Raw genomic sequence first — 14,085 nt, 5'->3', positions numbered from 1 at the left:
TTTTTTTTTTTTTTTTTTTTTTTTGTGGTGAATTTTTACGCCTTGTCATTTTGTCCAGATAAGAGTATATGAAGGAGCAAGTAAAATACTAAAAGGGTGGCAACAACCTCAGGAAAATATGCTTTAGCCAAATCAGAAGAGATCCCAAATCGTGAGGGGGGAGAAAGGAGATAAAAAGGTTCAGGAAAAAAAAAAAAAGAAAGAAAGAAAGAAAAGAAACAATTAAAAAAAGAAAACCAATAAAGAAAAAATATAAAAAGGAAAAAATATATATATATTAGATAAACTAGTTAAAAAAACGTTAAAAAAGAAAAGGGTAAAAGTTTAAAAAATTTAGCAGAAGAAGAGAAAAAAAATTGAAAAAGAAAAAAAATTAAATTAACTGCAAGGCTAAAGAATCATGGGGAGAAAGCCATGAGTTCCGTGCTTTGCTTTCTCCTCCTCTGGAATTCCGCTGCTCTCCTTGGTATTGAAACTGCACTCCTTGGTAGGTGAACTTGGTCCTGGCAGGGTTTCTTGTTGATCTGGGGGAGGGGCCTGTTGTAGTGATTCTCAAGTGTCTTTGCCCCGGGCGGAGTTGCACCGCCCTTACCCGGGTCCGGGCTGAGTAATCCGCTCGGGTTTGCTTTCGGGAGCTTTTGTTCCCTGAGTGCTTTCCGTAGAGTTCCAGAGGGCGGGAATGAAGATGGCGGCCTCCCAGTCTCTGGCCCGGAGGAGCCGAGAGCCCAGGGCCCCACTCCTCAGTGCGCCCTCAAAGAACAGCGCCCAATGACTCCCGTCACCCTGGCCTCCGGCCGCGCTCCGAGCTGACTGAGACTGCGACCAGTTCAAGGTAACCCCGAGCTTAGAGCTCACTCCTCGGCTCTGTCTCTGTAGCTGGCTTCCCCGTTCTAATGCCTGTAAGCTCTGCGACACTCAGACACCCCCGATCCTTCTGTGACCCTGCGGGACCCAAGGCCACGCTGACCCCGCGTGGGCTTCACCCCGGTTAAGCCTCTGGAGCGATGTCCCTCAGCGGAACAGACTTTTAAAAGTCCCAATTTTGTGCTCCGTTGCTCCGCCGCTTGCCGGGAGCCGGCCCCTCCCCACACGGTCTATCTTCCCATCTCTTTGGATTCACTTCTCCACCAGTCCTACCTTTCAGAAAGTGGTTGATTTTCTGTTTCTAGAATTGCTGTTCTTCTTCTCTTCGATATCCCGTTGGATTTGTAGGTGTTTGCAATCTTTAGATAAGCTATCTAGCTGATCTCCCGCTACCTGAAGTAGTCTCAACCTGCTACTTCTCCGCCATCTTGACTCCTCCGCAATTCTTTTTTATATTAACTGTTTATCCCTTTATACAATTCTCTGTTCCCCTTTATACAAACCCCTTGCTGCAGTTAATGTTTCAGACTTCAGGTAGGAATATGCCTGTCTAGATATCTCCCCATGATACTATATTAGCAGTTGGGATTTTGTGTGTTCCCTATGTTGAGGACATGGATTTCTTACCCAGATGCCCTACAGGTGGATGTTAAGAGACCAAAGGAATGAACGATTTGAAAATCTATTTGTTCCCCCAGACCCACTGCTTATTCTTCCCCCTCCTTGCTCTTTGTCCTAGGAGGGTGACCATTAACAACTGAAACGTTGGCTTCCAGTTGAGTTCAGACAACATTAACATGAAATCAGAAGGAGGGCAGAGAGTGAGCTGGGCATTTATTCCACTGATTTCTTCCCATGGGCTTGCATGGCCTGGCAATCTACTTCCCCCAAGGGGATGGGTCCTTCCACAGAATCCTCCACTATTCTGATTCTGTTTAATTGCTTCCTGCATTTGCCGCATCATGCCAGGATTTCTCCTGGGCACAGCACTAGCCTCTACCCTGCACATGCATTTGTAAGAAGTCTCTTTATTAAAGTTGCCTCAAATTACCCAGTTTGAGGATACCATCTGCCTTTGCCAGGACCCTGACTGATTCAGTTCCTCTTGTAATGAAATTTTTCTTTCTATACTTTTACTACCTAAAGAGATTTAGGAATTTTTAATTAAAAGAAAAGTTCCCAAAAAGAAAAAGAAAACTGATTTTGATTTTTTTTTTTTTTTTTTTTTTTACATTTTGGGATGATGAAATTCTAAATAGCCCTGATTTTGGATTGCAGTCTTTGAAATTACACTGTAAATAGCTTTGATTTGGAATTGTATGCCCCAGAATCAAGGTTATTTGCAAATTTATTTTGCCAAAATCAGAAACCAGGTTTGAGAATTCCAATCCTCTTATTTAAGGGAAATATTGTAACAAACTGAGCATAATTGTAGAAGGAAAGTATAGAAACATTTTTCTTGCCTGTATATATCTAATTTGCAAACCACAAACAATATTTAAGCCATTCATTTGAGCTCATTTGCTCAGTTACTGCAGTTACTTCAATCAGAACTATAGTTCTCTGTATGCCACTGCCCAGCTGAGGATGGTAATTCAGCATCCTGTTCTTAGTACGCTGAGTCAGAATTTCTAAAGAATCCTGAACAAGCTAGCCAAAGAAATTAACATCGTTTATTTCTCTTCAAAAATATTCAAAACCTGAATACAGGCAAAAATAAATACATCTCAGGATGAGAGTTATAAAATAAGCATTCGAAATAATGTGATATTTAATAAGAACAGGATGAAAATTGTTTCTATTATTTTACAGGTAGCAACATACTTCAGTAGTTGGTTCTTGTGATTACTACATCATCACTGACTCTATTTCTTCGTATTCATAATTTCAAGAGCGTCTCTCAAACATCTGGATGTTAAGATGTTGTTCTTCTGGGCTGAGATTTAATCAAGTTCCCAAATTTTAGAACAAGATGATAGGTGGTGAGTATTCCATGGTCCAACATGAGATAGATACTGGGACAATTCAGAGAAGTGGTTGGAGAGAGCCCGTCAGTAACTGGGGCAGGTACCACAGTACACTCTTTATGCTAGGAAAGGGATAGCAAGATGACCACTCTAACATACTACATTCATGCCCCAGAGTAATGGATGTAACCTTTATTGCATATTAGAATCACTGGGAATCTTATAAACACGTCCATGCATGGGCTGCACGCTACACAAATTAACTGAAATGTCTGGAAGTGGGAGCTAGATATTGGTGTTAAGATTCTGGGTGGTTTCATAGTGCAGGAAAATTTAGGAGCCACTGCCCCAGGGTTTGAGGGAGTATAAGCATCAGATATGACCCATCCTTGGTAAGACAAAGGCAAAATGCTTCAGCTGGAATTGATTGAATGAAGGGCATGATTGGTGTGGGGAGAAGCCTGCCCTTTCTTTGCCACCCAGAAAAGAGAGTGTCTGGGGGTCATCTTGAAAAGGACCTAGTACAGCAGGGCTTTTAGCCACAGTAGAGTCAACCCGAGAAGAAAGAGACTGTGCACTACTGAGTGCAGAAGCTGAGAGCAGAGGGGTTTCTGGGTGGCTCAGTCTGTTAAGCATCTGCTTTCAGCTCAGGTCATGATCCGGGGTCCTGGGATTGAGCCCCACATGAGACTCCCTGCTCAAGGGGGAGACTTCTTTTCCCTCTACCTCTCTCCCTGCTTGCGCTCCTTTACTATCTCTCTCAAAAATAATAAGTAAGTAAATAAGAAGCTGAGAGAAGAACAATAAGTGGCTCTCACCTGAAGCATCTCATGAGTTAGTAATGATTCTTCTGCTTCTGATACCAGATTCTAACAGTGTCAGTAAGTAAAACTGCCCCCCACTCCATCTCCTCTTCTCCAAGAAATCTGTGCACAACGGAAAAAGGTTATAGAAAAGCTAACAAAGAAGGAAGTTGGCCACCTCCTGCTCCCTACTGCAGGCTTCTTTGTATGAAGCAGGCATGAGTTGGAGTGGAGACAAACCTGAACTGTAAAGACATTGGGGCTTTAATTATTATAGGGGATGGATGCTTTAATTGCTGAGAAGGGACCATTCTTAAGCTAGACATGCAGAAGAGGATTTTATTATCTGAGAGTAACTCAAAATTTGGAGTTTGGATTTTATCTGTGGAGCAGGGAAAAATGATCCCCGTGTTGGGAATTGAAAGACAACAGACAAAGATCAGAGTTTTCTTCTGTTTTGCACACCTTCAAGCTCAGTTCGTTCAGTAATATGTAGTTGAAGGTACGCAAGAAGGAAGACACTGTGTCTCTTCAATCACCTGCCATGTTTTCAGAGTCCCAAATTCAGCCATTTGTCTCTCTACTGCATGAAAAGTAGAAGGCCAGAGTCCTGCTCTCTCTGCTCAGCCACCATTGCTGGTCACCCACTCAGACACTGGAACTCACAGCAAACAACAAAAACAATAGGATTGGCAATGATTCTTTGCATCCTAAGAGATATAATAGCCTCACTAAAGGAACCACTGAGGGGCAGAGACAGAGAGGAGAAGCACCTGCTAAAATATATGGTCTTTGTGGGTCCCATGACTGTGCCCTAAATCTTCTACAGTAGTCCATCAAAGCCCCACTAAATGAAGGCCTGTATAAACAATGAGTGTGTCTAAGTGTGCATACCAATATAATACTAGTGACAGAAAAAGCATTTACAGAATTTCAACATTTACTTCTGGAAAGAAGAAAAAGAAGAAAAAAATAGCAAATGATGTGGGGGGAAGGTAAATTCTTAAACCCATTAGGGATAGCACAAAATACCTACAACATACCTTATACTTAATAGCAAAATAATGAAAGCGTTCCTATTAAAATGAAGAATGAGACAAGGATTTCTACCATCACACTTGTACTCTGTATTGCTATTATGGGCATAATTATATCCCCCCCCCCAACATTCCCTCATTGAATCCCTAATCCCCAGTGTGACTGTATTTGGAGATGGAACATTTAAGGAGGTAATGCAGGTGAAATGAAGTCATAAGGTTGGGGCCCTAATCCAACAGGACTGGAGCCCTTATAGAAAGAGAGAGAAATATTAGGGATGCACACAGAGGAAAGGCTTTGTGAGGGCACAGTGAGAAAATGGCCATCCTTATACTTACTATATTGCTATTATGAAATTCATTTAGTTTTACTAATTCTGAATGTTAATGTTTCATTTTCAATTTTTTATTTATATCAGACTATAAATTGAGGGGCTATATCAAATTTTAATATAGTTGTTTATGCTGGATTTATAAAGATAGCTTAATTTTTTTTATTTTTTAATGATTTTATTTTATTTATTTATTTGTCAGAGAGAGAGAGAGAGAGAGAGAGAGCACAAGCAGGCAGAGTGGCAGGCAGAGGCAGAGAGAGAAGCAGGCTCCCCGCTGAGCAAGGAGCCCGATGGGGGACTTGATCACAGGAGTCTGGGATCATGACCTGAGCCCAAGGCAGTCACTTAACCGACTGAGCCACCCAGACATCCCAAATATTTTATTTATTTATTTGACAGAGAGAGAGACACACACACACATGGGGAGAGGGAATACAAGCAGGGAGAGTAGAAGAGGGAGAAGCAAGCTTCCCACTGAGCAGGGAGCCTAATGCAGGGCCTGATCCCAAGACCCTGGGATCATGACCTAAGCTGAAGGCAGATGTTTAATGACTGAGCCACCCAGGTGCCATATATATATATATATATATATATATATATATATTTATATTTAGCATTTTCCAAAGTGGTTGTAGTGTAGGAGACTTCCACCCATTCCACATCCTCACCAATTATTTGGTATCCTCTGTCTTTCCATTTTTAGCAAGTCTTTGTGGGTTTCATTTAGGATTCCAAATACAAATGATGAATAATGCTCTGAACACCAAATATTTCTTCCCCTTTGTATAGCCTCTTTTATGATGTTACCCATTAAAATCTTTTGCTTTTATATTTTCTTTGTCTTACTGATTTGCAGGAGCTCTTCATATATTCTGATATGAGTCCTTTGTTAGATACATGTATTACAATATATAAATTCTTGAAAAAGAAAGGCTCATAAAATGGGTTGAAAAAAAATTTTTTTAATCTGTTCTAGGGATGCCTGGGTAGCTCAGTCAGTTAGGCATCTGACTCTTGATTTTGGCTCAAGTTGTGATCTTGTGGTCTAAGTTGGGGGCCCAGGTCAGGCTCTGCGGTCAGCACAGAATCTGTTGGAGTCTCTCTCTCTCTCTCTGCCCCTCCCCCACTGCTTGTACACTCTTTCTCTCAAAAACAAAAACAAAAACAAAAAACAAAAAACAAATGAAAAAAATAAATAAAGAATAAATTTAAAAATTTTTTAAAAATTGAAATTAGAAAAAAACAAACAAAAAAAAACCCCACAAAACTGTTCTGTGAAAGAGTTTGTATAAATTTAAAATTATTTAGTATTTGACTGCTAGAACTTTCCTGAAAAATCAGCTGGTCTATTGTTTTCTTGTTGAAAACTACTAATTGAATTTCAATTAATTAATGATTGAATTTCTTTACTGGTTACATTCCCTATCATTTCTTCCTGAATTGAAATAATGAGAAACTCATCGCTTCTCCTTGCTGCAATGCTACCATCCCAGTTGGAGACAGCATCATCTCAACTGGTTTACAGCTTTTATTTCTCCATTCACTTCCCTGTTTCTACCTCTGCCTTCATAGAGCAGTACTTTCACAAAGAATTCTCTGCAGGGATAGAAATATTCTGTATCTCTGTTGTTCAGTATGGTAGTCACTAGCCACACTTGGCTCCTGAGCACTTGACTATGGTTAATACCACTGTGAAATTGGCTAATTAAATTTAAATTTAAATAACTACATTTGTCTGACTACAAAATGGATAGCACAGCCTTAGTGTTTTTTTCCCAGAATATAAGTCTGAGTGAGCCTTTACAATTTTAAATCAAATCAGAAGATATCACTCCTCTCATAAGTCCTTCAACGGCTCTTCACTGTATTAGCTTTACAGTAACTTACAACATCTTACATGACTTAGCCCCTTCCCTACCTCTCTGATTGCATCTTTTCTTAATTTCATGTTGCTCTATTACTTTCTTCCCTTTCAGCAGCCACACTGGCCTTCTTGCTGTTCCTTGAACAAACTTGCCAGAAATATTCTCACATTAGCGCTTTTCATTAGCCCAACCAACAATACTACTTCTCCAGATGAGGGACACCTTAACTCCTTCAAGTCTTTTTTCCTCATTCTACCACTCAATATGTCTCTTTCCTTGTGTTTTAGATGTGTTATTTGGAAATAAAATACATTTTTTAAGAGCCACTTTAACAGTATTTGTGTTTTATATTTATATTATTACTATATGTTTATATAATATAATAATAAAATGCCATTAAAATACAATTTACATCCCTACTGATTAGGTCCCTGGCAGTCAATACTACCTCTTGTTCTCTTTTTTTAAAGTGAGTTTTTCTGTCTTGTCATTGTATACAGAGAAGGGTAGGCAAAGGAGAGAACAAAATACTAAAATGGCAACAAAGACTCGAGAGAAATAGACATGAAACAAATCAGGAGAGACTGGAAACCAAAAAATAAATAAATAATTAAAATTAGAGAACAAAAAAAAAGAGAGAATATAATCATACAGGTGAACAGAACAGTGCACTGGATCCTATGTGTATTTTGGTCTGTTTGCTAAAAACTAGATCCCAAAATTGTAAGGAAAAAAATACATGCATGTACAAAAATAAAATTAAATATATAGAAAGGCTAGAATGCAATTGTAAAAAAATTAAAAGGCAAACAAAAAAAAAGAAGGAATATAAACAGTCAGGTGAACAGAACAGAGCAATATGCTATACCCTGAGTATATTTTGGTCTGTTTCTTAAAAGAAAAGAAATTATATCCCAAAATTGTAAAGGGAGTAAATATATATATATGTGTGTGTATATATATATTTTTTAATATAAATATATATTAAATATATATGTATTTATATATATTTAAAAGAAAAGAAAACAATACATTTAAAAGATAGAATGTATTTGTAAAGATGAAAATTTAAAAAAGATTTTAACAAAAAAAAAAAGAGAGAGTATGATTAGAGAGGTGAACAGAGCAATACACTAGATTCTTAGTGTATTTTGGTGTGGTTGTTAGAAGAAACTACATCCCAAATTTGTAAATAAAGAAAAACTTATATAAAATTAAGTACAATGAAAGGATAGACTGTAAGTGTAAAAGTGAAAATTTTAAAAATATTTTTAAAAAAGAATTGATAAAAACTGGTTGAAAAGGAAAGAGAAAAAAATAAAATTGAAAGAATAAAGAATCATGGGGGGGACAAAACATGAATTCTATATACTATTTTCCCCTAGTGCTGGAGTTTTGCAGTTCTGTGTGATCAGTAAACTTGGTCTTGGCCAGATGTCCTTGCTGATCCTCTGGGGGAGGGGCCTATTGCACTGGGGTGGAATTGCTCCACCCTTGCCAGGGGGCCAGGCTAAGCAAACAGCTCCAGACAGCTCCACGTGGCTTTTGTTCCCGGAAGGCTGTCTGCACTGCTTTAGAGGATAATGATCAAAAATGAGGTCTCCCCATCTCCAGACCTGGACCCCAAACTCAGGGCCCTACTCCTCAGTGCACCCCCAGGGAAAAGCAATCACGCCCATCTCCCTGGTCTCCATTGACTCTCAGTGTTCACCCAGCCTGTGACTGAGAGTTTCTATCTCAGGCAAACAACTCTGTTTTGAGTGTCCAAAGCCTGCAAACTCCTGTGGCATGCACTCGCACCTCTCCTCCTGAGGGAGAATGGGGGCTCTTGCCCTGGTTCTGCTGCTTACTGGGCCTCTGCTCAGAGAAAAGTTGCCCAATGATGCAGCAGTTTGAGGTCTATGGCAACACTGAGCGAAAGCCCACTTCTGGGCTCACTGCAGCCGGCTTCCCTGCTCCTATGCCTGGGAACTCTGCTGCACTCAGCACCCCCGGGGTCTTCCTGTGACTCTGGGGATCCTGAGACCACACTCTCCCACCTAGAATTCCACCCCACTTCACCATCTGAGTGCCTTTCAGGCAGGGACATCCCTCACTGGAGCAGACTTTTAAAAGTCCTGATTTTGTGCTGTGCTACTATGTCACTATCTGGTGTAGCCTGATGGAGACTCCCTCCCCCTCATGCTTTATCTTCCCATATATCGTCTCGGATTCCCTTCTGTGCACCTCCTACCTTGCAGAAATTGTCACTTCCTACTTGGAGAATTGCAGCTCTTCCTTTCTTAGATCTCCAGTTCACTTCACAGGTGTTCAGAATGATTTGATAGCTATCTAAGCTGAATTCCTGGGACCAGAGCAAACTAAGGTTTCCTACAACTCTGCCATCTTGGATTATCCCAATATCTTTATCTTTTTTCTTTTAAGATTTTTATTTATTTATTTGACAGAGATAGATCACAAGTAGGCAGAGAGGCAGGCGGGGGACAGAGGGGCGGTGGTGGAGAAGGCTTCCCGCTGAGCAGACAGCCCGATGCGGGGCTCAATCCCAGGACCTTGAGATCATGACCTGAGCCAAAGGCAGAGGCTTAACCCACTGAGCCATCCAGGTGCCCCTTTATCTTCTTTTTAAAAACAAGTAGATAAGAGAATTTTAACTTTAATGGCCTCCTTTCAACTTATATGCTATTGCAGTTTATTATAACAGTTTTTTTTCTTCTACTCCATAAATTATTTTACTGTTGTTTTCTTAATTTTACCTCCCCCCCAATATTATTCTGTTCTGCATCTTAGACCTTTAAGAAAACATTCTCTCTGAAGCACATTCTTTAGAATTCCCTTTAATGGTGGTCTGATAGCAAACTCTTTTAGCTTTTTTTTTCTAAGAATGTCCTTTTTTTACCCAATTTCTTGAAATATATTTTTATTCAATGCAGAAATGTGCATAGCTATTTTCTTTCACATATTAAAAATATTATTTTACTCATTTATAATTTTGAGCTGTTTGTTAGAAGTGGATCACTCTTTTAAAGTAATCTGTATTGCTTTTCTAGCTGCTTTTAAGATTTTTCTCCTTTGATATTCTGCAGTTTCAATGTCAGAACAAGTGATTAGAATACTTTTCACTGTAAATCCTCTTTTGAAGAGGTATGAATTCATTACCTGTGCCAGTGCTTTAATTTTAGGAAAAAAAAGGAATGGCTTATAAATTTTATGAGATACCTTTTCAGCATCAAAGAATATGATCTTTTTTCTCTTATAATTTATTAATATAATGGATTATTTGACACATACATTTATATTTAACTATTCTTTTATTTCTGCATAAAACCTATTTGGTCATAGTGTATTACCTGTTTGATGTATTTCTGGGTCCTTTGCTAACATTTTACTTAAAATTATCTGTTTTTTAGTTAAAATTGAGATTTTCCTATAATTTTACTTTAGGTGCTATCATAATAAAGTTTTATTATTAAAATTTTACTGGCTTTGTAAAGTGAAACAAGAAGATTTATAACTGTTTTTATGGCTAAGGATAGTTTCAATAGCATTATCAGTCTTTAATAGATTATTTAAAATTCAGCTGTGAAGAAACTTGGTCCAGGTGCCCTTTTCAACAGGATATCTTTTATTACCTCCTGAATTTCATTCTAGTTGGTCCATTAAAATTTTCCACTTCTGGTTGGGTAATTTGGGTAGTTTATATTTTTTTTCCAGGAAATCATGATAATTATCTTGATTTTGAAAGTTGAAATAGCAGTATTTCAAGGTTTAAAAAAATCCTCCTTTATGGTACATTATCTTTCTCATTCCTCATGGAGGAATGGAGTTTACATGTCTATTTTTTTCTCTCTTTTTGCTTCCTCAATAAGACATATAAGTTTTGTATCTATTCTGAATAGCAGTGCCCTTTAAGTAATTAACATTATTATCAAACTGTCAACCATAATCCTAAGCATTAAGAGGTCATGACTCTTACAGTTTAAACCTACTACACCAAAAGAAAAAGAAACTTAATTTGACAGTGTGTTAAATAACAACATATATGCTTTAAAAATCCTATTGGCTTTGATTAGGAGAGACACAACATAGAAATATCATGTTTATCAAAGTTCATAACTGATATAATATCAGACAAATCTGAATTTTCAAGAATAAATATAAAGATAGTGCATTATTGATAAATGTTCATCTATCATTAAGAAGCTTTATATGTTGGAAATAGTTCAATAATCACATGTAGATCCAGTTGTAGCAAACTTGTATTATAAAATTCAAGTAGACAAAATGCTATAGGACTGTGTCATTAAAGCAGACCTCTCAGTCTTTTTCATTGAATTAAAATAAAATTAAAAACCTAGATGCATAAGGAGGATCTTGAAAATGTCTGTTTTGGATTGCCCAATAATGTCAGTGTATGGGAACTGGATTAAATTCATTTATTTAGAAAAAAGGAAAGAAAGAAAGAATATGACATGTTTGTATTTCTAGTTCAGTGAGTCAAATTTTTCCATATATACTCTTCCTTCCCCATTACATTATTTCATATACCCATGGTACACTTAGGAAAAAGGTGACAGATTCTATCTACTATTAAACAAAATGGAATAATAATAGATAAGACCTGCCTCCAATTAGAAAATGTAACTTCAAAGAAAGTAGGTAGGAGAAAATACAGGAATAAAATATAAGCAAAAACTTGTAACTTATTTAAAAAAAAAAAAAAGGCAGTCATTGCTAAGAAGTAAGAAGCAAGGGTGAGATGAGATGGAATAGATTAGGATATACTTTTTTTCTGTTGTAAACCAAGAAATTCAAATTGACTTTTTAAAGATAGGTACAAGCATTTTAATGACAAAAATTAAATAAAAAATATTCAAAAAGGCATATAGAGCATTACTCCAATTATGTATTTATTTCTGTATGTGAATACACATTCAGAACTATATCAAAAATGTTAACAGATAAATGACAAAGAACTCACCATTTTATCACAAAGTAGTAAGATTATGGGCAAATATATTTTATTTCTTATACTTTTTCATTTTTTAAGTGTTCTATAGTACTGAAGTTTTGTCTGTATTTAGAAAATAAAATTAAAAACACATCTGTCAAATACATGCCAACACTGTGTTATGTGCTGGAAATGCTTAGATGAGTCAGAGGCAAACAACCACTACCTAAGATATCTCCAGTGATAGCGTCAGACAGTTGAGAAGTAACTCAATGCCAAGCCACCTCTAACCAGTCTTAATCAATTTCCTGCTTTTTTTCTTTTCTTCTCTGTCCTTTGCTACTTTGAAGGTATCAAACTCTGTTGTCGCTACTTTTATCGGGGAACAAAGGCAACATCTTTTTCATAATCACATGTTACACACTTTCAGAGCATCCATATCTATCTGATATTCACAAAGCTGTGCTGATTACTCATGTACTTTGTAATGCAAGTAGCTTTTACATCTTCTACTGCAAAGCATTATTTATTTAGGAAGCTATTTTTGTGCCTTGCTTTTTTTGTTATCATTTTAGATTAAGTTCCCATGTTTTAAATCAATTTATCCTTAAACATATGTTCATCAAAAATTGTTTAAATATGAGATTCTGATTGTATTTGTTGTTATTCCTCACTAGATGTAAGATATTTTTAGATAAATGTTATGAAAATCAGTGCCTTATAACATGCAAAGTAATCATATCCTTACACTATAAGAAAAAAAGGTATGTTATGGAGAAACAGATGGCTAATGGGCTGTGACTGCACAAAATGTTCTAAGTTTTATAGCAAGACTCTATTAGTAAATGGAAAAGTATATCTGGACAAAGACCAACTGCTTGGAGTTAGTACACAAGACTATTTCCTTTTTTTTTTTTTTTTTTTCCCTTCAATGACATGAACAATATGATTGAGTCACTTTGCTGGAAACAATTAAACAAGACTGACAAATGCATAATGCTTCAGACCATGAAATCCCAATTGGTCCAATCACAGATAAATTTATCAGGCCTACGGAGATGTTTTTGTAGTTACAAGTTGTGTTCCTCCCACTGATATAACTAATGAATGGAAGTGGGCCAAGTTTGCAGTGTAATCTACTCAAGCATGTGTCTTCAGATAATTTTTTTTTTTTAATCAGAGGATTCTTCTACAATATAATTTCTTTTCTCTTATTAGTCTTGACAAATGCCATTACAAAATCTCTTGACAAGGGATTTTATGTATTATTTGGAAGTGTTTCTGCTATGATTGTGAATAGGTGAATAGCAATAAGAAACACAACTTGTTTACCCAATAAAACAGGTTGAAATAAGCTATAATCATAGCTAGTAACTATAGTAATAGTGTATTAAATATGAGTCAAACCCTTAAAGAAAGTGTTTTGAAAGATCTATGTCAGATACAGGTTAACATGAGGAGGCCGAGAGCTATTTCAAGGCACAGTCAGAAGCCTAATGCCAAGTTGAGAGACTGAGGCTGTATTCAGAAACCTACAGAAATGTGTATGAAAAAGTGAGTAAGTCCAGGTGAGAAACCACTAATTTGAACTCTCTCCGCAGATGGTTTGTTTTGAGTTGAATTTGTAGTATCAGAGCTTTCTTTTCCCTCTAATAAAGCCTGCCTGTTATTGAATATGGAGGCTGGCCTCAAGGCTGGGTTTGTTCTTGAAAACCTCCATCTTTCTCAAAGCAATTTATCCATGGAAGATGACACCATGGACAGAAAACATGTAAGTATTGCTATGATGAATTTTAAATGTGTGACAGGAAAGATGTTAGGAGAAGTGTGGATTGGGCCCTTGCCAGGACAAGCACCTAATGACAATAGGGCTCTCAAGAGGAGTTTCAGGTGACCAGGAACTTCTGAGTTCCAGTGGCAGCAACACAATTGAGTGGGGAGAGAAGGAAGGGTTTTTGTTTGTTTGTTTGTTTGTTTTTTTAGATCTTCTTTTTTTTTTAATTTCTTTTCAGCGTAACAGAATTCATTGTTTATGCACCACACCCAGTGCTCCATGCAACACGTGCCCTCCATAATACCCACCACCTGGCTCCCCCAACCTTCCACCCCCTGCCCCTTCAAAACCCTCAGATTGTTTTTCAGAGTCCATAGTCTCTCATGGTTCATCTCCCCCTCCAACTTCCCTTAACTCCCTTCTCCTCTCCATCTCCCTATGTCCTCCATGTTATTTCTTATGCTCCACAAATAAGTGAAACCATATGAT

This window comes from Enhydra lutris, unplaced genomic scaffold (genome assembly GCF_002288905.1).
Source record: "Enhydra lutris kenyoni isolate GAN:26980312 unplaced genomic scaffold, ASM228890v2 scaffoldscaffold51, whole genome shotgun sequence".
Classification (NCBI taxonomy): Eukaryota; Metazoa; Chordata; class Mammalia; order Carnivora; family Mustelidae; genus Enhydra; species Enhydra lutris.
This window is presented reverse-complemented; position numbering follows the sequence as displayed.